At 45.2% G+C, this 26,682-nt stretch overlaps 1 protein-coding gene across 2 annotated transcripts in view; it reads left to right on the top strand.

Moving 5' to 3' along the window:
* Positions 1–26,682, top strand: part of FUOM (fucose mutarotase) — a 119,723-nt gene that overhangs the window by 5,846 nt on the left and 87,195 nt on the right. The window lies entirely within an intron of this gene.

Raw genomic sequence — 26,682 nt, 5'->3', positions numbered from 1 at the left:
CCAAATGGGGTAAGGGGAAGGGTAGGATATATATGCGTGGGGGTGATGGTGAGGGGAGGAGGAGATTGGGACCATACTCTGTGCTGAGTGTTGGTGCTGCCTAAGCAGTCTCTTGAGGGGGATGGGGGGAGAAAGTTGGATCAGTAGCAGGAGCAGTGGGAGCAGTGTGAGCAGAAGGGGGAGGAGTTGGAGGAGAAGGGGGAGGAGTGGGAGCGTAAGGGAGAGGAGTTGGAGCAGCAGGGGGAGGAGTTTCTCTTTCTCTCTCAATCCCTCCACCTCTCCACCCTCCTCTCATCTCACTACAGCCCCTCGTATCTCTCTCTCTCTCTCTCTCTCTCTCTCTCTCTCTCTCTCTCTCTCTCTCTCTCTCTCTCTCTCTCTCTCTCTCTCTCTCTCTCTCTCTCTTCCTCCCCCTCTCTCCCCCTCTCCCACCCCCCGTCTGCCCCATTCCTCGTCCACCCCTCTTCATCTCACCACTCATACCTCCTCCCCCTCCCCTTTTCATCTCCCCTCTGTTGAGAGTGGAATAATGAGAGCCAAGATGCACAGATGATTCGACAAACCTGCACAGATGGATAGCAAGGCAATCCTTACATGGAGTTAAAGGAAGCCTTAAACCTTTGGAACTTTCAACATTAAAACTACCCCTTACTCTTCTTCTCTTGTCCAGAGTGATCAAAAATGTTTTTGATTGAATCGCAGATTCACAAAGGCATCGAGGTGTTGATATGTTTGGAGAGAAGTGTCGATCAAACACGTTCATGAATGATAAAAGTTTTCCTTGAGTTGTATTGTGCGATGTATTTTAGGAATGCTGACCATCCATCTGGTAAGTATGTTTCACTGTTCCTCTAATGATGTTTGAACTCTTCTCTTATTCTTGGCAAAAGCCAATGCAAGACAACGAGATGAAACTAATTCATGTTCGATCCTTAATTATCGATTTATGTTTCATCTGAACCTCATTACCATAAACTTGACTTATGTATTTAGTCACATATCACATGTTTTTAATGAAAGATTTTACCTGAAATCCGACATTCATTTTCTCAAGGGCACAACAGGTGTCATATTCTATTCGAAGAAACCTATTCCAACATACAGTTAACCTTCAGCTTTGTTCATCTACCTCCATCATACTCTACTCTAGGAAACCCTCCCTGTTCAAACACACAGTTAACCTTGAGCTTTGTTCATCTCCCTCCATCATACTCTACTCTACTCTAGGAAATCCTTCCTGTTCCAATGCACAGTTAACCTCCATCATACTCTATTCTAGGAAACCCTGTTCCAACACACAGTTAACCTTCAGCTTTGTTCAGCTATCTTCATCCTACTCTACTCTTGGAAACCCTTCCTGTTCCAACACACAGTAAATCTTCAATGTCCACTCCAGTATCGTCGGCACATTTTGATGAGCAACCTCGAGCTTCACAATCTTTGCTTATTTATTGATTCTCTTTATAACAATCTCGACCAGTTGTATTTATTTACTGTTGGGGTATGCTTACATATTGTAGGCAATAACAAACTGTGCTTCGTTCGTAGGTACATAATATTTAGTAGCAGTTGCAGCATGACTCAAATTGTCCCCATTGCATCGGCACGTCCATCCATGTAGATTACCTCCACCACCGAAGGTGGAAGGAGGTTATGTTTTCACTCCTTTCTGTCTGTCTGTTTGTCTCTTTGTTTGTTTGTTTGAATGCTTGTGTACAGGGTTTGTCTGTTAAGTTGTGGACGGATTCGGATGAAATTTGGTGGACTGGTTTGGGTGTGTGACAAGGATGAACTGAATAGATTTTGGTGAAGATCCGGATCCGGCCACTAGAATTTTTAAAAGTGATTCTTCACCATTGAGAGATCGGGCCAAAAACGATATATAGCGCAATATCTCAAAAAGTTGAGAATGGATTCGGACAAAACTTTGTGTACATGTTGGGTGTGTGACAAGGAAGAATTGATTCAATTTTGGTGAAGATCCAGATCCAGATCTGATAATTATTCACCAGAGAAATAGTGCCAAAAACGATATAGTACTGCGTCGCATGATATTTCAAAACGTTCTTTAGCCCGACATGTTCTCATGGATCAGGCATTACGTGGTGAAGGTATGCACTCTCCCGAGTTCCCTTCTAGTTTTCTCTGCTTTCTCTGCAACCGCTTATCCGATTGACACAAAAATTTTCACCATAGGAGCGACTACTTGTGTGTAATGTTTAAATGATAATTATGACGTCATAGGTCATGTGGTCTGGCAACCATGTTGGAAAAAAGGAGATACTTTGGACCTCAATCTCCGAAACCACTCCATGGAAAAAACTGAAACATGGCACATGTGAAGTACTCCCCATGGGAAACAAGTTTTTTGTTTTTTTTTAAATATCATAGGTGGCTTCGTTATGACTTCATAATTGCATCTGTCAAAGCTTTAATTGCATCTGTCAAACTATATATATATATATATATATATATATATATATATATATATATATATATATATATATATATATATATATATATATATAGTTACGGCTGTGGAAATTCGCAGAGCACCATGTATGTCCTTAGATCAGTTATGTCGATAAGTCTGTGCTCAGGTAGATTTCCCCACCGATGTTTAACGGGAAATTAATCATGTGCAGGGCTGTGATCGTTGAGTTTGCCGTTTTTCTTTTGCTATCGTTATTTTGGACCAACCGCTCACAACAACCACCTCCACCACCAACATCGCTCTCATCAACCGCTCACAACAACCACCTCCACCACCAACATCGCTCTCACCAACCGCTCACAACAACCACCTCCACCGCCAACATCGCTCTCATAAACTGCTTCACAACAACCACCTCCACCACCAACACCTTCCCCACAACTGCCTTCATCGTAACCACCTTCACCACAACCACAACCGCATTTCCACCTCGGCACACTGTTGCGAGAAGCCTGGCATTCATCAGGGGAGAACGGACGACGGCCCCACCCCCCCCCCCCCCCAACGACGGACCCTGCGAGAGGATTGGAAAAGCGAGACCAGCTGTGAAAAAGGAAAATAATGAGGAAGGCCCCGATTCAGCGAGGAAAACTCCCTTCTTCTGGAAGTTTCCCAAGCGTGCTGGAAGAGGGGGCGGAAGGGAGGGGTGAGGCGCTGTGGAGATAAAAGGGCGCGCTGAACGCAAGGGAGCGCTCGGCTGGAGGTTGTGTGTGTGTGGAGGAGAGGAGAGAGTGTCGTGTTGGAGTTGTGGGTAGTTGTGTGGCTCCGCGCTGTGAGCTGAATCAGACTGGAGTCTGGAGTCTCTGCAGTCGGTGAGGAGCTGGAGAGAGAGGAGCGCAGCGGAGCCAAGGCGCGCAGCCTGCCGGACCGTGCCTAACCGTGGGTCGCGGGAGAGAGGACATTGAGGGTCGCCCTAGCGAGTCACCACGAGGGACAAGGTAGTCAGCCCGGTCTCTCGGAGCCTTTGCGGTCTACATGGCTCCCTGTTTATAAAGACCCCAAGAGGTCCAATCTACCCTTCGTCTGTCCTGGGGTTTTTCCTTGTTTATTTGCGTGAACGTTGTGGCGCCATGTCTTTAAGTAGAACTGTTAAGTGTGTACATAATAGATAGACGGTAGTAGCTCTTTTGCATTGCTCATGGTTTGTCCCTTACATGTTACACAATTGCATGCGTGCTTTTGTTTTTGCCTTTGGCGATTGCAAACTGCATGCGTGTCTTGCCTTGCTTGATGATATGACTGCATGATTGCATAAGTGCCACTTATTCAATAAATGTGCTTGTTCAAATGTTCACCCGTTCGTTGCGTCCTTTCCCTAATTGAATTGACATATTGCACTCGGAATATAGTTGGTTGTTAAATAACCGATAATAGAATCGGGTCCAACGGTGCTGCGCGATAAATACCCCGCTCGATTATTCCAAAACGAAGCGAGCTGCTTAAGCGGCTCGTTTCCAAGCGACCCCGTTGAGGTACAGTCTCTCGGTAGTCTGCCCGCGCAATTAATTAGGTATATCGACAATTCGGCGATTGACCCTGTAGCGCGGGTAGGATGTTGACTAGGCTGTGGTGTGCTTAAAAACACACCCGTCGCGGGATTTCGGCGTTTGATCCGGAAAGCTGCGACTAGATTGTCGTTCGGTGGGCGAGAGCGGCCGCCATTGGCGAGAAGCGGTCGTCCGCACGCCGGCGGGCGGAAATCCACAACAATATATATATATATATATGTATATGTGTATGTATATATGTATATATATGTATATGTATATATATGTATGTATATATATATATATATATATATATATATATATATATATAAAAATGACCGTTTTTACAGCCATTTTTCCCTGCTGTGCAGGGGTTGGGCTTTTTCTTGAGGCAATGTTTTATGGCCGGATGCCCTTCCTGACGCCAACCCTGGTCGCCTCTTACGACACACAGGGATATGGTACACCTATTCTAACCGGGGCATACACCGGGACCAGTACACTGGTACTCATTTCGCCGACCTCGGAAGGATGACAGGCTGAGTCAACCCCCTGGTGTTAATTCAGCAGCCAATGGGTCTTGAACTCAGGACCCTGGGATCCCAAGCCACCACCCTAACCACTAAGCCAACACCAGGCTATATATATATATATATATATATATATATATATATATATATATACATATATATATATATATATACATATATATATATATATATATATATGTAATATAATATAATATATATCATAAAAAGTTTGGTGTTGGCACAGTGGTTAGGGCAGTGGCTTGGGACCCAAAAGGTCCTGAGTTCAAGCCCCGTTGGGACACTGAATCAATATATGTATATATGTATATATATGTATATATGTATATATGTATATATATATATAATATATATACCAAGTCGAAAACACCAGGGGGTTGACTCAGCCTGCCGTCCTTCCGAGGTCGGCGAAATGAGTACAGTTGTACTGGGCCCGGTATATGCCCCGGTTAGAATAGGTGTACCATATCGCTGTGTGTCGTAAGAGGTGACCAGGGTTGCGTCAGGAAGGGCATCCGGCGTAAAAACCTATGCAAATCATTATGCGGACAACAAAACGAATTTCCATACCGGATCGGTCGAGGCCCGGGTTAGCGAAATGGAGACGGTTGATCCGCTGTGGCGACCCCTAACGGGAGCTCGCCGAAAGAAGAAGAAGATATATATATATATATATATATATATATATATATATATATATATATATATATATATATATATATATATATATATACACACATCATAAAAGCCTTCAATTATAATCCTCTCTGAAACGGCTGAACAGATTGAGGCTAAATTTTACAGGTATGATCCTATCCATGAGGAACCAAAAGTTCTGCACCTATGATGTCATAGGTCACATGGTTTGGCAGCTATGATTTTTTTTGAAGAATAAACCTTCAAAAATCTTCTCCAGAACAGCTTGACTGATCAGGGGAAACTTCACCCATATGTTCCCCAAGCTTTGCGGATACGAGGATGCTCACTCATAATTAATTGGACACTTGGTCGAGCAGCTATATTGGATTGAACAAAAATCTTTTTAAAATTCTTTCTCTTGAACCATATTATCAATCGGTATGCAACTTCACAATTATGATGTAGTTGTGACAATTAAGATAATTTTTAAATTTCAACCTGAATGGATGCATTGTCTGGCAGCCAGAATTATTAAATTTTTTGAATCTGGGTTCAGGGATTTCAATAAAACTTGGTACAAGTGTGTATCATGATATTATAATGTGGGCGGAGGCATATCTGTCGACGTTGCGATGTCAAAGAGTGCCGTTCTCGTTCAACCATGTCTCACTAACTGCAACGATATCGTACTCCTTCCTCGCTCTCTACGTTTTCCTCAAGCTCTTCCATCTTATTATTTAAACTCCTGGCATTGGTGTAGAATCTGTTTAACTTTTCCCTTCCTGAAATTCTATTTTCCTGCTTGGCCTTACTCATCACAATTACATCATCAGTTTCTTTCTTAATAGCTTCCACATCCTCAGCTGATCTAAAAAAGCCTGAATTCCTTTTTCGATTCCCCTTCTTCAATTACATCTTTGGAGCAAAGAAGGCAAAATAAATATTGATAGACTTGAATAAAATTCAGGCCCTACTCGCCAGTGTTTGGCCCCGCGTTGTTGTGCAGTCCCTTGGGTGTTGGCTCGCTTGCTGAAAATGTGCAATTTTATTTTGATGTTTCCCCTTTTTGTATGATCTTTCATAATACGACCAGTCACTATGGCATCGATAGATACATATAATTAAAATTTTACGTTTTTATTAAAAAAGTTTCTTCAAGCATTTTGTTGGAGTGCATGCTTGAGTGCTAAGCCAGTTGGCAAGTGCTCTTCATGCTTCCATGTCGATGCCACAGCTCAGTTCTCCATGGAGATATCCCCGGAGTTCGGAAGGCAAAATAAATTAGACAGTTACAATGAGTAAAAAATGTTTTTAGTTGTTACAAAGCATTGAATCAACACATCACGGCAGGATAGCTGAGAGGTACGCTCTCACTAAGCTGTCTAGCCTGGGTTTGAATCCTGACCGAGCTATACAATGTCATCCTCATGGTGTTTCACAGGCAGGGTGATTTATCAACGTGTGTGCCGTCTCTCGGATGGACGTTAAACTGCTGGCCGTCACATCTGCCTGAATCTCCCTCACCGCTCCTCTCCTCACTCTCCCCTCCCTCCCCTCTATCTTCCATCCTACCCATCTCTCTCTCTCTCTCTCTCTCTCTCTCTCTCTCTCTCTCTCTCTCTCTCTCTCTCTCTCTCTCTCTCTCTCTCTCTCTCTCTCTCTCTCTCTCTCTCTCTCTCTCTCTCTCTCTCTCTCTCTCTCTCTCTCTCTCTCTCTCTCTCTCTCTCTCTCTCTCTGCCTCTCTCCCACCCCTTTCCATCTCTCTCCCACCCCTCCCCCTTCATCTCCCACCCCCCCCCCTTCATCTCCCCCCCCTCCCTCTCCCCTACCCCCTTTCCCTCTCTTCCTAACCCTTCTTCTCTCCTTAACCCTTCCTCTCTCCCCTACTCTGTTCTGCTCCTCTCTTCCCCCACCCCACTCCCTCTTAAGAACTGACAGTTTAGTTTTGAATTTAACACAGCTTCCCCAGAGTGTAGCTTATACAATTCAGATTCGGAGTGAGCTAACTGGAGGCGTTGATACTCCAGGTGGTGATCTCCAGACGTGTCCGGGTGGTGTCTGTTTCCGGACGTGTGCTGGTGGTTGTTTCAAGAAGTGTCTGGATGATGTTTATGCCCATGTGGTGTTTATCTCCAGATGTGTCTGGGCGGTATTTTTCTCCGGATGTGTCCAGGTGCTGTTTGTCTCTGCATGGTATTTGTCTTCAGATGTGTCTGGATGTTGTTCATCTCCAGACGTGTCCGAACTTTGCATGCTCGCTTTGTTCAATGGACCTTGCTCATTATTGTAATATGTCCAATATGCTAAAAGATATGAAAACCAAACACCAGAGATGGTAGCTGTTCGTGAAAGTTGAGAATAAGGATTCAAAGAAACCAAATCTGTAACAACAAGAAGTTTGCTTTCGCAATCGATGATTGAAAGCACTTTTGCTCTGGAAACACCCCAGTATGCTGCTTTTTCCCTTCCTCTCATACTTCCATTCCCCCACCCTTCCTTGCTCCCCTCCCTCCTCGCTCCCCTTCCACCTCGCCCCTCCCTCCTCACTCCCCTCACTCCTCGCACCTCTCCCTCCTCGCTCCCCTCCCTCCTCGTTCCCCTCCCTCCTCGCTCGCCTTCCTCCTCGCCCCCCTTCCTCCTCGCTCTCCTTCCCTCCTCGTTCTCCCTCCCTCCTTGCTTTCCCTCCCACCTCGCTCTAACTCCCACCTCGCTCTCGCTCTCGCTCCCCCTCTCTCCTCTCTCTTTCCCCCTCCCTCCTCCTCACTCTAACAGCTCTTATTATTCCCATCAGTGAAACGATGGGTGCTATTTGCTCGTGAATAATAATGGAACCAGCACTGATCCCTGAGGTACCCCACTATTTTGCATCTTCCCAACAAGACATCTTCCCACTCACAGCCACCTTTTGCTTCTGTTGTGGAATTTAAAAAACCCGACTCGGGGTAAATACTATTACTCAAATTTGCAATACACAAATAATCCACTGTCCACAAGGAAAGTACATTTGATCAAAGAACATTTATTACGTGGTACCACAGAGTCCAAAACACTGAGATGTGGTAACATCCACAATGATTTGCACTTCACTAAGCTTACATTTTCTGATATATATATATATATATATATATATATATATATATATATATATATATATATATATATATATATATATATATACATACATATACATGAAGGAGTGCAGGGGCCTGACAGAGACAGAGACAAAGTTTGGTCATGATGACCAACAGCTGGCCTTGGTGAGATTTGTTTCACATGAGAGGCATTTTACTGGTCAAACAAAATACTACAAGCAGACAGGAAGGGGAGTGGAGGAGAGATGGGAGATAAAACATTAGGTTACAGGTCCTGGTAAGAATGTGATTATATACTTTTTTAATACATAGAAATGAATATAAGGAATTGATTACATGAAGAGGCAGTGAGTACATGCGTAAAAAGAACCAGTGAGTACAGGAAAATAAAAGACAACTTGTTTAAAAAGGAATATTCCCCATTACTTCCTTTCACGAATCCAGTTTCAAATCCAGTGAAGTACCAACCAGCCACTCTACAAACCCTTACCTGAGCTAACAACCTCATATGTGGTACCTTATCAAATGCCTTCTGAAAGTCCAGAATTACTCCATCCACTGCACTTCCCTCATTTAACCAATGAGAAAATACTTTATGGAACTCGGACAGTAGTTTTGTTAAAACATTATCTCCCTTTGGTAAATCCGTGCTGACTATTTTTAATTCGTTTGAAATTATTCAAATGGTTCCCGGTCAGGTCAGGTATGGGAGCATGTGCCAGAACAGCACGTCGCTGCGTCCACTTTCCGCCGGTACTCCAGGGGCCTCCGTCTGGCCATCCCCCAGGCAGATGCCAGGCCCATCCCCATCTCCTTGACATGATGGTCAACCTGTTGCAACCATGAGGCACGTGGTCGACCCACTGGCCTCCTCCACTCATGAGACTCCCTCGCTGAGAGAATCTGGTGAGCAGGATCAGAGTCAGGAAAACGAGCCACATGTCCATACAGCCGCAACTGACGCTCACGGACTATGCAGGTAACAAATCTCATCCGAGTCTCTCTCAGCAACCGCTCGTTGGACACAAAATCCGACCAGCGATAGCCAAGGATTCTCCGAAGAGACCTGGTACCAAAGGAATTAAGTCTCCGTCTCAGATCCTTGGTCAGAGTCCAAGTCTCGCACCCATAGAGCAAGACTGGAAGTACCAAGGACCTGAAGACTCGGACTTTCGTCCTCCCGCACAGGTACCGGCAGCGCCACACCCCATGATCCAGTGAATCCATGACTCCCCAGGCCCGACCCAGACGTCTATTGACCTCTGACTCGCAGCCAGCAGAGACATGAATATCACTGCCAAGGTAAGTGAATCTCTCCACGACCTCAACATCCTCACCACAAACAGACACAGACAGGACAGCAGCATCCAAGATGTCACTGAAAGCCTGGATCTTAATTTTGACCCAAGAAACCCGTAATCCCAACGGCTCCGACTCCTCATTCAGCACCTCGAGGGCCCCCAAGAGGATGTCTAAAGTCTCCGCAAAGATGACTGCATCATCTGCAAAGTCAAGGTCCGAGATCTTGACATTCCCAAATGACGCACCGCAACTTGATCTCTCCGACATCCTCCCGAGAATCCAGTCCATACAAGTGCTGAAAAGTGTGGGGGCAAGTACACATCCCTGACGAACTCCAGTAACAACTGGAAATAAGTCAGAGATGGTACCACCACACTTCACAGCACTCTCAGTACCAGAGTAGAGTTCAGACATCAGATCGATCAGTTTCGGTGGCACCCCACGAAGACCAAGAATCCTCCAGAGGACATCCCGATTCACTGAATCGAACGCTTTACAGAGATCAACATAGGCTGCAAGCACCCCCTGCCGAAACTCTCGTCTGCGTTCGGTGAGGACACGAAGTGCAAGGATACGGTCAATCGTTGACCTCTTTGGTGTAAAGCCTGACTGCTCTGGACGCTGGTGCTCAAGCAGATGGTGGCGAACCCTATCGAGAATTATCCAAGCAAAGACCTTGCCCGGCACTGAGAGCAGCGTCACCCCTCGGTAGTTGTTGCAGTCTTGGCGATCACCCTTCCCTTTCCAGAGAGGGACAACAAGGCCCCTCTTCCAGTCGGTTGGGATGATGCCTGTGTTCCAGGCAGAGCGCAAAACTGCATGCAACGACACGAGTGCAGCATTTCCACCAGCCTTGAGAAGTTCGGCATGGATGCCACAAATCCCTGGAGCTTTGCCCCGTTTCAACTGGTTCACCGCAGCCCGTGTTTCCACAAGCGTAGGTGGACCACAGTTGATTCGAGGGTCAGCAACAGGGATTGTAACACCCTTGACGTCCAACTCGACAGTTGGGGGATCAGCCTGGTACAACCGCTCAAAGTAACCGGCCCAGCGGGCCTTCACTTCAGACTCCTCTGTCAAGAGCCTACCACTCTCTGCTCGAACTGCAGTGCTCCGAGGGATGGGCTTGGATGAACGTAATGCGCGAATTCCCCTGTAAGCGGGACGAGAATCACCTGTCCACAGGTGATGCTCTACCCCCTCACAGATTCCTCGCACATAGGTCTCCTTGTCCACCCTCAGTGCACGTACAGTTTTACGCCTCAGCTCCCTGAACAGCTCAGCTCTGCCATTCAGCCTGGCCCTGCGACTCTGGTCAATGGTATCCAGTGTCCCTTGAGAGACAAAATTCTTCTTTGCCCTGCGGTGAGCTCCAAGGCATCCACCGGCAACATCAAGGACGGTGGTCTTGAAGGCGCTCCACAACTCTTCAGGACCCCCAAAGCACCCAGACCCCCCAAGTGTCCACTCAGCCTGTTCGCAAACTCCTCAGCTACTCTCTCATCCCTGAGCTTGGCAACATCCAGCCTCGGCTGGGATGGTACCATTCTCCAGGATTTAAGGTGCAGCTTTAGAGTTGCTACAACAAGCCTGTGGTCAGTATTGAGGAACTGAGCACTCCGGTAGACCCTGCAGTTCTGGATCATCCTCCAACGACCGTCAATGAGGACATGGTCAATCTCCTTTGCCACACCGCCAGCGTTGGAATACCAAGTCCAGCGATGAGCTTGTGGGCGCTGAAACCATGAACCAGCCACCCTAAGTCCATGACATCTTGCAAAGTCAAGGAACTTAGTGCTATTCTGGTTCATAGTTCCTGACCCATGGGGACCAACACACACCTCATAACCGTCCCTATCAGTTCCAGTCGATGCATTGAAATCCCCCAAGACTAGAAGTGTATCTCGTCTGGGGCACTGATCAACCACAGACTCGAGTGTGGCGTAGAATGCATCCTTCACGGTGAGATCACTCGCCTCAGTCGGAGCATAAACAGAGACCAGGGAAATGACACCTAAGGAGTGACGAATCCTTAATCTCATAATACGCTCGTTGACCGGTGTTACCTCAATTATCATTGGGGTCAGCTTATTGGACACAGCTACAGCAACTCCTTGGGTATGGTAACCATCAGAGCGACCAGACCAATAGTAGGTGTAACCACCCACCATTATCTCGCCGCAATCCGGTCTCCGAACCTCAGAGAGAGCTGCAATCCCGATGTCCAAACGCTTGAGCTCAGATGATAACAGAGACAGGTGATCATCCTCTCTTAGGGATATGACATTCCAGGCACCCACCCGAAGGGACCGCCTCAGGTTAACCCAAGGAGACCGCCGTCTGGTGGACGACACCTCAGCACCACTCCGACACACTCTCCCGCAATCTGACCCAGGGATGTTACCCCGTGGTTTCCCTCCTATCAAAGATTGGGGGTCCCGAAGGCTTTGCCCCAATCCCGTCATCCGGTGAGCTGCCCTGCGAAGGGAAGCTGCACAGGAGGTACTCCCACGGAGTGGGTTTTCAGATTTTTTTGCGTTTTTGCGTTTTGCGGAATGAAGGGTTTTACGGTGGCCGGAGTGCAAATCCTGCCACCAACCTCCTAGTAAGAAGTGACCCAACTGCAGGAGGACGTCCGCAGACACAGTTGGGCACTAGATATGGATGGCCGTTGGCTCACAAGGAGCTCCTCCGCCCTTTGTTAACAACCTCATATGTGGTACCTTATCAAATGCCTTCTGAAAGTCCAGAATTACTCCATCCACTGCACTTCCCTCATTTAACCAATGAGAAAATACTTTATGGAACTCGGACAGTAGTTTTGTTAAAACATTATCTCCCTTTGGTAAATCCGTGCTGACTATTTTTAATTCGTTTGAAATTATTCAAATGGTTCCCGGTCCGTTCCTTAATTAACATCTTCAACACCTTCCCTGCAACTGAAGTCAAACTAACAGGTCTCTAGTTCTCCAATTATTCTTTGGATCCTGTCTTAAATAACATTGTTACCTCCGCTACTGAAGGTGGACGGAGGTTATGTCTTCACCCCTGTTTGTTTGTCTTTTTGTCTGTATGTGAGCAGGATATCTAAAAAAGTTATGGACGGATTCAAACGAAACTTGGTCGACAGGTTGAGTTAATGACAATGATGAATCGATGAGATTTTAGTGAAGATCGAGATCCTGATACGGAAACGAAAATAATAAAAAAAAAATTTCAAGTGATTCTCCACCATTGAGGGATAGGGCCAAAAACGACAGCATGATATTTCAAAAAGTTATGAAGTGATTATGACAAAACGTGGTGGATGGGTTGGGTAGGTGACAAGAGCGAGCCGATTAGACTTTGGTAAATGTCCAGATACAGATCCGGCCTATCAATGCAATAGAAAATGTAAACTGTTTAGCCTGACGGAGGTATGTGCTCGACTGAATGCTGTTCTTGTTATATTTGCCTCTTTCCAATTCTCCAGTACCTGCCTAACTCCAGTGAGATATTGAACCTTTGTATAAATTCTGACTCGCTCACTGCTGCCTGCACTCACTCCACCATCACCACTACCTGCACGCGCAACAGCCTCACCACTGCCTACACTTGCTGCTCCTTCACCACTTCCTGCATTCGCTGTGCCCTCATCACTGCCTGCACACGCTGCACCCTCACCTCTGCCTGCACTCGCTGCACCCTCACCATTGCCAGCACTCACCACACCATTACCACTGCTTGCACTCGCTATGCCCTCACCACTGCCTGCACTCACCACACCAACACCACTACATGCACTCGCAGCACCTTCATCACTGCCTGCACTCGCAGCACCTTCATCACTGCCTGCACTTGCTGTGCCCTCACCACTGGCTGCACTCACAGCACACTCACCACTGCCTGCACTCGCTGCGCACTCACCAATGCCTACACTTGCTGCGCCCTCACCACTGCCTGCACTCGCTGTCTCTCACAACTGCCTGCACTTGCTGCGCCATCACCACTGCCTGCACTTGCTGCGCCCTCACCACTGCCTGCACTCGCTGCGCCCTCACCACTGCCTGCACTCGCTGCGCCCTCACCACTGCCTGCACTCGCTGCGCCATCACCACTGCCTGCACTCGCTGCACCCTCACCACTGCCTGCACTCGCTGCACCCTCACCACTACCTGCACTCACTCCACCCTCACCACTGCCTGCACTCGCTGCGCCCTCACCACTGCCTGTACCGCTGTGCCCTCACTACTTCCTGCACTTGCTGCGCCCTTGGGAGCAGGAAGACCATTTTAATTGTGTTATGGCATCGTGATGAAGCCCCAGGTTCCAGTCATCTGTAATGGTCACATTAGTAGTGCGATGCCTGTACATTTCACTTCTGTTGGCAGTGTACTGCAATGATAGATATATCATCAGTAGATTGTAGTTTTTTTTTCAGCCATGAGAAGCTTGTGTTCAATCTGCAGATTATCTCGGTAGACATTACTGATGTGGATTGAATGCATTTACCAAGTCCAGCATTATCCTAATGCTACCTACAAAGGCCTTTGTGATTCGGGGGATTCCAGCCGCACTCCATAACTGACCACCGTCAAAGAAAATTGACAAAATGAAAGAGACCTGAAGGTCACAAAAACCAATGACATAGCTGCTTCGGATGAAAATGACGACAAAAGAACCAACTATCGATGATGAAATCACAGGTTGTTTTGTATACTGTACTGAATAAGCAATATGACAGTGATTCTTGCTGTCCAAACTTCGCACTTATTTTTAAGAGAAGGTAGCACCCGATCTGTTGTTTGAACCAATTCACTTTTTTGAAATTGAAAATTGGAAAAGAAATTCATAATTGGGAATTAAATGATTTAAATATATTTTTTTAATTGGGAAAAATTAAATAATAGAAATTGGAGGGAAATTAAGTAATTGAAAAATTTAATAATTAAAAATTAAAGTAGAGGGTTGTGATCATGAATTGCTGATTGGTCCCAGTATAACCAACTCATAATATTAGCCAATGCTATTGGAAGGGGAGCCACTTGAAATTCTGCCTTGTTATGAAAATTAATTGATTAATTGAAAAATATCGAAAATTAAAATTGAAAAAAATGAAAAATTGCTTAAATAAAAAATTGAATAAATTGATTAATATTTGAAAAAAATAATTCATTGAAAATTTTTTTTTTTTAATTGCATTTAAAATGAAATAATTGGAAAGTGTAAAAATTTAAACAAGCAGTCATAGACTGGTACTTACGAAATCGTCAACTTGACGTCTGACCTTGTCTAATAAAAGCTGTCTCTAGAGAAGGTAGCGACGCAAACCAGAAGTTTCTACAATGATTCTGCACCAAACCATCAAAAATCATAACGTCGACCGAAGCAAAAATCTCAATTTCTCCACGCAATTATTTAATATTATTTTATCAAAGTCACTAAACCGTCATATTCGGCAATCCACCTACAATCTTTACATAATCCGACGGCTTAGCGAGTCAGGCATGCGACGATAACCTTTATTGGGATAAAAAAATGACTTTTAAACACCATCTTTATCGAAAACACCATCAGCGCGCACACGGAAAACCTTTACGTGACTCAACGACGCGTCTGCTCGAGCGCACTGCATCACGTGACGACCCGTGACACGTCGCGTGAAATATTTTTTATACAATGTTAAAACGTCTCCAAAACATCCGATTTTTACCAGAATTTCGACAACCGAGTTTTAAGCGTCCAAAGTGATCGCAAAAACCGAAGACAAAATTAAAATCGAAGTTAAAACGAAATCGTAACGTGGAGCGAAGCAAAAATCTCCATTTCTCCACGCAATTATTTAATATTATTTTATCAAAGTCACAAAACCGTAATATTCGGCCATCCACCAACAATCTTTACATAATCCGACGGCTCAGCGAGTCAGGCATGCGACGATAACCTTTATCGGGATAAAAAAATGACTTTTAAACACCGTCAGCACGCACACGGAAAACGTTTACGTGACTCAACGACGCGTCTGCTCGAGCGCACTGCATCACATGACGACCCGTGACGCGTCGAGTGAAATATTTTTATACAATCTTAAAACGTGTCCAAAACATCTGATTTTTACCAGAATTTCGACAACCGAGTTTTAAGCATCCTCAGCGATCGCAAAAACCGAAGACAAAATTAAAATCGAAGTTAAAACGAACTCGTAACGTCGAGCGAAGCAAAAATACTCCATTTCTCCAAATGAATTTTCGGCATTGTGTTTGACCTCACTGTGACCTTGACCTTTGACCGATTTTGACCAAAATCTAATCAGCGCTAGCCATCACCCTCCTGAATCACGCGGTGTAATTTGACATTGGTAGCTTCTTCCATTCTTGTGTTATCTGTACCAAACCATCAAAAATCGAATATTTGACCTCACTGTGACCTTGACCTTTGACCGATTTTGACCAAAATCTAATCAGCACTAGCTATCACCCTCCTGAATCACATGGTGCAATTTGACATTGGTAGCTTCTTCCGTTCTTGAGTTATCTTGCCTACAAACAAACAAACAAACAAACAAACAAGCAGTCATAGACTGGTACTTACGAAATCGTCAACTTGACCTCTGACCTTGTCTAATAAAAGCTGTCTCTAGAGAAGGTAGCGACGCAAACCAGAAGTTTCTACGATGATTCTGTATCAAACCATCAAAAATCGTAACGTCGACCGAAGCAAAAATCTTCATTTCTCCACGCAATTATACCTTAACGTAACTCAACGACGCCTCTGCTCGAGCGCAGTGCATCATGGGACGACCCGTGACGCATCGGGTGAAATATTTTTTATACAATCTTAAAACGTCTCCAAAACATCCGATTTTTACCAGAATTTCGACAACCGAGTTTTAAGCTTCCTAAGCGATCGCAAAAACCGAAGACAAAATTAAAATTGAAGTTAAAACGAACTCGTAACGTCGAGCGAAGCAAAAATACTCCATTTCTCCACATGAATTTACAGAATTATGTTTGACCTCACTGTGACCTTGACCTTTGATCGATTTTGACCAAAATCTAATCAGCACTAGCCATCGCCCTCCTGAATCACGTGGTGTAATTTGACATTGGTAGCTTCTTCTGTTCTCGAGTTATCGTGCTTACAAACAAACAAACAAACAGTCATAGACTGGTACTTATGAAATCGTCAACTTGACCTCTGACCTTGTCTAATAAAAGCTGTCTCTAGAGAAGGTAGCGACGCAAACCAGAAGTTTCTACGATGATTCTGTTCCAAACCATCAAAAATCGAATGTTTGACCTCGCTGTGACCTTGACCGTTGACCGATTTTGACCAAAATCTAATCAACACTAGCCATCACCCTCCTGAATCAGGTGGTGTAATTTGACATTGGAAGCTTCTTCCGTTCTCGAGTTATCTGTACCAAACCATCAAAAATCGGATATTTGACCTCACTGTGACCTTGACCTTTGACCGATTTCGACCAAAATCTAATCAGCACTTGCCATCACCCTCCTGAATCACGTGGTGTAATTTGACATTGGTAGCTTCTTCTGTTCTCGATTTATCGTGCCTACAAACAAACATACAAACAAACAAACAAACAAATAAACAGAAACGGAAGTCATCAATATACTTACGAAATCTTGAGATTTCGTAAGTAACAAACAAACAGAAACGGAAGTCATCAATATACTTACGAAATCTTTAGATTTCGTAAGTAACAAACAAACAAGCAGTCATAGACTGGTACTTACGAAATTGTCAACTTGACCTCTGACCTTGTCTTGAATAAAAGAACCTTGAGTTGAATAAAAGCTGTCTCCAGAGAAGGTAGCGACGCAAACCAGAAGTTTATACGATGAATCTGTACCAAACCATCAAAAATCGTAACGTCGACCGAAGCAAAAATCTCCATTTCTCCACGCAATTATTTTATGTTATTTTATCATTCACAAAACCGTAATATTGGGCCTTCCACCAACAATCTTTACATAATCCGACAACTCAGCGAGTCAGGCATGCGACGATAACCTTTATTGGGATAAAAAATGACTTTTAAACACCATCTTTATCGAAAACACCGTCAGCGCGCACACGCAAAACCTTTACGTGGGTCAACGACGCATCTGCTCGAGCGCACTGCATCATGGGATGACCCGTGATGCGTCGAGTGAAATATTTTTTATACAATCTTAAAGCGTCTCCAAAACATCCGATTTTTACCAGAATTTCGAAAACTGAGTCTTACGCGTCCTAAGCAATCGCAAAAACCGAAGACAAAATTAATATCGAAGTTAAAACGAACTCGTAACGTCGAGCGAAGCAAAAATACTCCATTTCTCCAAATGAATTTACGGAATTATATTTGACCTAACTGTGACCTTGACCGTTGACCGATTTTTACCAAAATCTAATCAGCGCAAGCCATCACCCTCTTGAATCACATGGTGTAATTTGACATTGGTAGCTTCTTCCGTTCTCGAGTTATCGTGCCTACAAACAAACAAACAAACAAGCAGTCATAGACTGGTACTTACGAAATCATCAATCTGACCTCTGACCTTGTCTAATAAAAGCTGTTTCACGAGAAGGTAGCGACGCAAACCAGAAGTTTCTACGATGATTCTGTACCAAACCATCAAAAATCGAATGTTTTGGATGTTTGACCTCATTGTGACCTTGACCTTTGACCGATTTTGACCAAAATCTAATCGCGCTAGCCACCACCTTCCTGAATCACGTGGTGTAATTTGACATTGGTAGCTTCTTCCGTTCTCGAGATATCATTTTTTGGATGTTTGACCTCACTGTGACCTTGACCTTTGACCGATTTTGACCAAAATCTAATCAGCACTAGCCATCACCCTCCTGAATCACGTGGTGTAATTTGACATTGGTAGCTTCTTCCGTTCTCGAGTTATCTGTACCAAACCATCAAAAATCGAATATTTGACCTCACTGTGACCTTGACCTTTCACCGATTTTGACCAAAATCTTATCAGCACGAGCCATCACCCTCCTGAATCACGTGGTGTAATTTGACATTGGTAGCTTCTTCCGTTCTCGAGTTATCGTGCCTACAAACAAAAACACAAACAAACAAACAAGCAGTCATCGACTGGTACTTACGAAATCGTCAACTTGACCTCTGACCTTGTCTCATAAAAGCTGTCTCTAGAGAAGGTAGCGACGCAAACCAGAAGTTTCTACGATCATTCTGTATCAAACCATCAAAAATCGTAACGTCGAGCGAAGCAAAAATCTCCATTTCTCCACGCAATTATACCTTAACGTAACTCAACGACGCGTCTGCTCGAGCGCACTGCATCATGGGACGACCCGTGACGCGTCGAGTGAAATATTTTTTATACAATCTTAAAACGTCTCCAAAACATCCGATTTTTACCAGAATTTCGACAACCGAGTTTTAAGCTTCCTAAGCGATCGCAAAAACCAAAGACAAAATTAAAATCGAAGTTAAAATGAACTCGTAACGTCAAGCGAAGCAAAAATACTCCATTTCTCCACGTGAATTTACGGAATTATGTTTGACCTCACTGTGACCTTGACCTTTGACCGATTTTGACCAAAATCTAATCAGCACTAGCCATCACCCTCCTGAATCACGTGGTGTAATTTGACATTGGTAGCTTCTTCCGTTCTCGAGTTATCGTGCCTACAAACAAACTAACTAACTGACTAACTAACTAACTAACAAACACACAAACAGAAACGGAAGTGATCAATATACTTACGAAATCTTTAGATTTCATAAGCAACAAACAAACACACAAACAGAGGACAGAAGTCATCAATATACTAAGATTTCGTAAGTAATAATTAAAATATTCAGCAATGGAAAAATTATTCTTCAAAAAGCGGGACATCATAGACACCAACACTCGACACTTATTCTTCTCTCCAGTAACCATAAGTAGATGAGTCATGTGACAAATTATATCATTACAGGCTCAAAATACCGCATTTTTACCTGTGACATGTCACATGTCTTCAAGAGCTTCACATTGCCATTGTTGAGGTTCTTGTTGGGGGTCAATTTTTTTTTTTAATGTGCACCCATTGGTTGGACAGTTGCTGGACCGCACCCACACCTGTTGCTTGACTCCACCCACCATAACCCCTAAACAAAATGATATGGCTGCCATCTTAGTTTTCTGGTGGGCCTAACAGATTAGGCCTGTAAGCCTCTGCTGATTATACACTTTCCGGCATTGCCGCATCAGATTTCCATTGGATTTGTTTAGGTTGAGTGTTACTCACGATAAGGGACCCTGAAAAATCTAATCATATGTCGCATAACAATCACAACTGAGGTTTAATCAAGCCATTACATGCTTCCCTAAAAATGTTTCATAATTTTTGAACGGCCCGACATTGGGGTTAAGCAATCCGTGACCGTGCGATAAATCATCTCGTTCTGATATAACCATTCTGTTATAACTGTGACAATTCAACTCTTTTAAAAGTGTTTTAAATGCGGAATGGGGGAGTTGAGTGGACAGAGGAGGTGAAATATTTATAGTTTCTGGAGCAGGTTGTTACCACAGTGCGTTTTCTTGTTGTTTCAACAGTGCTAACCATAACAGATTCCAACACCCCCTCCCCCCGTTTGTGTGTGTGTGTGTGTGTGTGTGTGTGTGTGTGTGTGTGTGTGTGTGTGTGTGTGTGTGTGTGTGTGTGTGTGTGTGTGTGTGTGTGTGTGTGTGTGTGTGTGTGTGTGTGTGTGTGTGTCCGTCCGTGCGTACATTTTTTTCCTCATACAATACGAGGTTTTTTGGAGTTGGAGGAATTTACAAGGTTTCATTTCCTTGTGATTTGACACCATTAAAGCTACATTGGAAATCAGGCATGGATCCACCATTGAGGCTTGTGGGGGCAATAACATCCCCTCTTCTTTTTTTCTTCCCCCCCCCCAAACTGCTCCAGTTTCACCTTCCCCAAATTTCTCTCAAGGTGGAGAATCAATTCATTTCCTTATTCTTTTTCATGTCATCGCCAGAGGCCAAACTGTTTGGATTAAAAGACAAAAAAAAAAACACCAGCAAATGCAAACAAACACACTTCCGACGACAAGACCTGAAAGTTTCACAGCAGCGGTTTTCTTTCATAATTAATACCGATCTTTAATATTATATTTAACATTCCAAATCTTGATAGATTCTAAAATGCCAAAATGAGACGAGGCAGACAGAACAGAGCACTTGTTTGTCAAGAACTTGACATGTGAGATCAAGTGAGTTTCTCCAGCTCCCCCATCCCCCTCTCCTCCTAACTTTTCATTTCCTCCGTGTGCGTCTCATTGAAATAAGAATATTGAAGGAAATGAAATTGACTGGGAAGGTTTCGGGTTGAAATACTCAAGGACATGCTCCGAAACTATCTATCAAAGGAGCTGTTTGTATTTGTCATAGATTGAAAACCAGTCTCTGTGGGGTAATGGTTGGAGAGTCCCCTCTGAAACTGGGATGCTGGGGTTTGAACCCCAGCTGAGTCACACCTGAATCCTGGCTGAGTAATACTAACGACTTTTGAAATGCTACGTGCTGCTTCCTTGCTTGATGCCTAACACTTAAAAACAAATATCCATAGGTTGGCAACCATAACGCATGCTTAATGAGCCGAATGGCCTTATTACTGCGTCGAAGTTCCTTACAAGAGAACATATAATGATATAATTACTCGTGATTTCACCATAATATCAGTGACCACACACAAAATCGAAATAAAATCTGTGATTATTTTTCTTACCAAAGCACGCGACACAAAATTGCATTCAAATGATAAATGTCGTCTGTGTGTGTGTGTGTGTGTGTGTGTGTGTGTGTGTGTGTGTGTGTGTGTGTGTGTGTGTGTGTGTGTGTGTGTGTGTGTGTGTGTGTGTGTGTGTGTGTGTCATCATTTCTGTTGTGGATGAAACTTCTCAAAATAAATTACGAGACACAGATTCAATGAACATGAGAAGAGAAAGATGTCATGCTTGATTGTTCTCCCATCGGAATCTGTTGCCATGGAAACGAGATAACAAATGATTTTCTTGCCTCCACTGAGCCCAGACATAGAAATACAATTTTTCTGTCGCACAAAAGATACTATTTTCACAGATATCAAAATGAACCAAACACACTGATTGGAAAGCCATTGATAAAATATATTGAGTTCAGAATATAATTTTTCATTTCGTACGGATATTTCCAAACCTGTTTGGTTTGCGGAATGTTGAGGTTTGATCTTCACTTTTGTAATGTGCCACTCATCTATTCATTCGTCTCTCCACAGGGTTGTTATAGTGATGGCAATGAAAAGGTAACCTTGGCAATGATGGCTGGTGTCAAGCCATTGGCAATCACAATTAAATGAATATAAATGCTTGTCAGATTTGTTATATGGAAGGACTGTGCCATGGTTTGTGAAGGAGGGGGGTGAGCAGCGTGATTGGAGGGAAGCAGGTGGTGAGTTTCATTTTGTGATGTGAAAGGACTGAAATATACCTTTAGGGGTTGGTGTGGTGGCAATAGATGCATGCCATGAGTTGTACCTTGATATTAATAAGCCAGTAAAAATAGTGCCTTCACTCATCGCTCCTTGAAGATCAAGTACCTTGAGCATAATTCATGAAATGATATGTCAGGTAACCTGGGATGATGAAATGTGATTTGATGATGCTTCCATATGGGCCAACTTTTCGTATCACTTGAAATAAATAATAAAGCACAAACTGCCATCTCCTCAAGATTGCCATTTATATCCCTGTTATGTATTCCATAAAAAAATGTTTTAAACTAATAACTAAGGTAATTATTTATACTTTGCTCAGGAAATGCATACACAGTACAGTACTCACCGTCATGGCTGCACGACATGACAATGGGAATAAAAACAGAATTGCCAATATGTGAATGATTGAGATAATTTTAATGGGAATACTGTTACGGGGCCAGGTATCGGTGGCAAGCACGACCGCTAGAGGGAGCAGCAGAGTCGGCTCCACCGAACACACCGGAATTGAGGCCGTGCCTTTTGGATAAGTCTACAAGGCATGGGTCCCTTACTGGACCATGAATCGCCAATAATTCGACCACGTGGGGTAGGGTCAATTGCCAAACTTCAATATACCTAATTCAATATACCGAGCCCGAACCGTGTGTAACCCGAGCGGAGATTAACAAGGCACGTCGGACCAAATGAACAATTTACGGCCTCGCAATTTCTCAACACACACCGTGCCAAGCCAATGAAAGAAACACAGAAACGAGCTGGAACATTTAACAAAGGGGATATTTATTTATAATGGGGAAGGGGAGCAGGCAAGAAGGTAGAGTTAACTGAATACTGAAAGAATAGCAATTTATGTACAAGCACTTATGCAGTTTTACTTAATAGACTGGTGCCACAAACACACACACACACACACACACACACACGTACACCCAAAGAGAAACGGACCCGTCAGGTCTTTATTCGAGACCTCCAGCTCGAGGAATGGCGAGATGGAGGTCAGAGCCTATTTTCGGACCTCTCCGCCTCGTGCGGTCTTCGACGATCCGGTGTGGCAGGACTCGAACCCGCCACGCAATGCCGCTCCAAGCCCAGGTAGGCGATCCTCGCAGGACAGGCTCGCAGGCACACAGGCCACAAGAGAAGATGCTCTATTGCTGAGACCCCAGGAAGGCGACAACTGGCTTTAGAAGACCACCAGATGTCCAAAGACCAGAAGACAATTCCTCCGACAACAACTACTGTTTTGGCCCACCCGTGCTTCTCTTATCCCCCGTTCGCACTCCCTCATGGGGCAGAGAGAACGCTCTATGCCCATATTTGAAGCCAAGCCAGAACGAAACGCTTGTGCCTATATTTGTGGCTAAGCCAGAGCACAACGCTTGTGCCCATATTTGGGGCAAAGCCAGCACACCAACGTCCAGAGAAACCCCACCGAGCACACTGGGCTCCGCCCACGTACGTGCTGACACGCATGTGTGCAATGGTGCCGGTGGATTATGGTGGAAGGAAGCGAGGGCAGGTGTCGTTGTTGTGGTTGTTGGTAATTTAAATGCTAACTATCAAAATAACTCACAGCGCACGTACAATTACTCATCCATTAAACATAGGACGTGACCCTAACTAGAAACACATACTTATCGATATAGCTGATCTATAGGACCTGGCTGTTGTGTGCAGTAAGCTTCCAAATCCGCAACAATTCTTCACAGTGAGAATGTGTTGCAGGGTGAAGTATCAGTGTATTGCCGATAATTAAATATATACAACAGTTACATTTCTCATTTGTCAGCTTTTATCACTTTTTGACAGTAATGGCACAAAAAAACCCAATATAACATTGTGTGTACTTTCCTTTAAAGATTTGCATCCGTATTCTTTACATCTGTTATTGATTTCTGATCAAATTTCTCTCGATGGATGGCTCAAGGGCAAACCTTTGTAAACAGGTATCATGTTATTAGGTTTGAAAGATCCACAAGATGTTTCATTTCGTAACCATGGGTAGACAGCCATGTGCAATATCATTCAGAATGGGCTAGGGAGTTTTTGATCAAAATCAGGGCCTTAGGCAGTCTAATTTTATAGAGGAAAGAGGATCATGATGGCATGTTGTGAAATATTTTAAAGACATGTTATGTGTGCATATCGGGTCCATTATATGAGTGGCAAATATTTAAGACAAATCAAGAATGTTATGTTGCACAATAAACAAGTAAAAAAAGATATAAACTGTCATAGCCTCTGTTGTTGCAATTTTTTCTGTGCAGAGTGAAAGGGAAAACATGTTATTAAAATCGTTTTTAACAGCTTAAGGCAAATTAAATATAAATCACAGAGAGAATCAATGCAGTATTGGAATCGACGAGTGGACGTTACCAATTGGAGGGTGGGAGTACCATTCTCGGCCCATCTTCAATGGGCAATGTGCTGTGCCCACACTCTTGGAAATGCACTTTATAGTTTTGGAAATATACTTTATTGATTACAACTCATCATAATTTTAAGAGGTCCCATTATATAATGAGGAAGATGATTTGTAATACCGGCTATCACCAGAGGCGACACAGACCCCCCCACACAGAGACCACACAGAGACCACACAGAGACCACACAGAGACCACACAGAGACCACACAGAGACCACACAGAGACCACACAGAGACCACACAGAGACCACACAGAGACCACACAGAGACCACACAGAGACCACACAGAGACCACACACACACACACACACACACACACACACACACACACACACACACACACACACACACACACACACACACACACACACACACACACACACACACGGACCAGACCACACACGGACCAGACCACACACGGACCAGACCCGACACATACCAGACCCGACACACACAGACCCGACACACAGAGACCAGACGCGACACACACACAGACCCGGCACAGACCCGTCACAGACGCAGACCCGTCACAGACGCAGACCCGTCACAGACGCAGACCCGTCACAGACGCAGACCCCTACACAGACGCAGACCCCTACACAGACCCGACACGGACACGGACCCGACACGGACACGGACCCGACACGGACACGGACCCGACACGGACACGGACCCGACACGGACACGGACCCGACACGGACACGGACCCGACACGGACACGGACCCGACACGGACACGGACCCGACACGGACACGGACCCGACACGGACACGGACCCGACACGGACACGGACCCGACACGGACACGGACACAGACCCGACACGGACACAGACCCGACACGGACACAGACCCGACACGGACACAGACCCGACACGGACACAGACCCGCCACGGACACAGACCCGACACGGACACAGACCCGCCACGGACACGGACACGGACACAGACCCGACACAGACACAGACCTCACACACACACACACACACACACACAGATACGGATGGGGACCACACACACACACACACACACACACACACACACACACACACACACACACACACACACACACACACACACACACACACACACACACACACACACACACACACACAGACGCGGACCACAAACACACACACACAGACACGGACACTGACGCGGACCGCGGACCACGCACACACGCACACACGCACACACGCACACACGCACACACAGACACAGACGCGGACCCCCCCCCCCCCCACACACACACACACACACACACACACACAGACACACACACACGCACACCCACACACACACACACACACACGCACACACACACACACACACACACACACACAGACACGGATGCGGACCACACACACACACACACACACACACACACACATACACAGATACGGACGCGGACCACACACAAACACACACACACACACACACACACAGATGCGGACCACACACACACACACACACACGGACACGGACGCGGACCACACACACACACACACACACACACACACACACACACACGGACACGGACGCGGACCACACACATACGGACGGGGACCACACACACACACACACACACACACACACACACACACACACACACACACACACACGGACGCGGACACACACACACACACACACACACACACACACACACACACACACACACACACACACACACACACACACGGACGCGGACCACACACACACACACACACACACACACACACACACACACACACACACACACACACACACACACACACACACACACACACACACACACACACACACACGGACGCGGACCACACACACACACACACACGGACGCGGACCACACACACACACACACGGACGCAGACCACACACACACACACACACAGACACGGACGCAGACCACACACACACACACAGACACGGACGCAGACCACACACACACACACAGACACGGACGCAGACCACACACACACACAGACACGGACGCAGACCACACAGAGACACGGACGCAGACCACACACACACACACACACACACACACACACAGACACGGACGCAGACCACACACACACACACACACACACACACACACACACACACACACACACACACACACACACACACACACACACACACGCGCGCACAGACACGGACGCAGACCACACACACACACACAGACACGGGCGCCGACCA

The sequence above is a fragment of the Eptatretus burgeri genome, chromosome 1 (genome assembly GCF_056783735.1).
Source record: "Eptatretus burgeri isolate ZD-2024b chromosome 1, Ebu_testis_v1, whole genome shotgun sequence".
Taxonomy (NCBI): Eukaryota; Metazoa; Chordata; class Myxini; order Myxiniformes; family Myxinidae; genus Eptatretus; species Eptatretus burgeri.
This window is presented reverse-complemented; position numbering and strand designations above follow the sequence as displayed.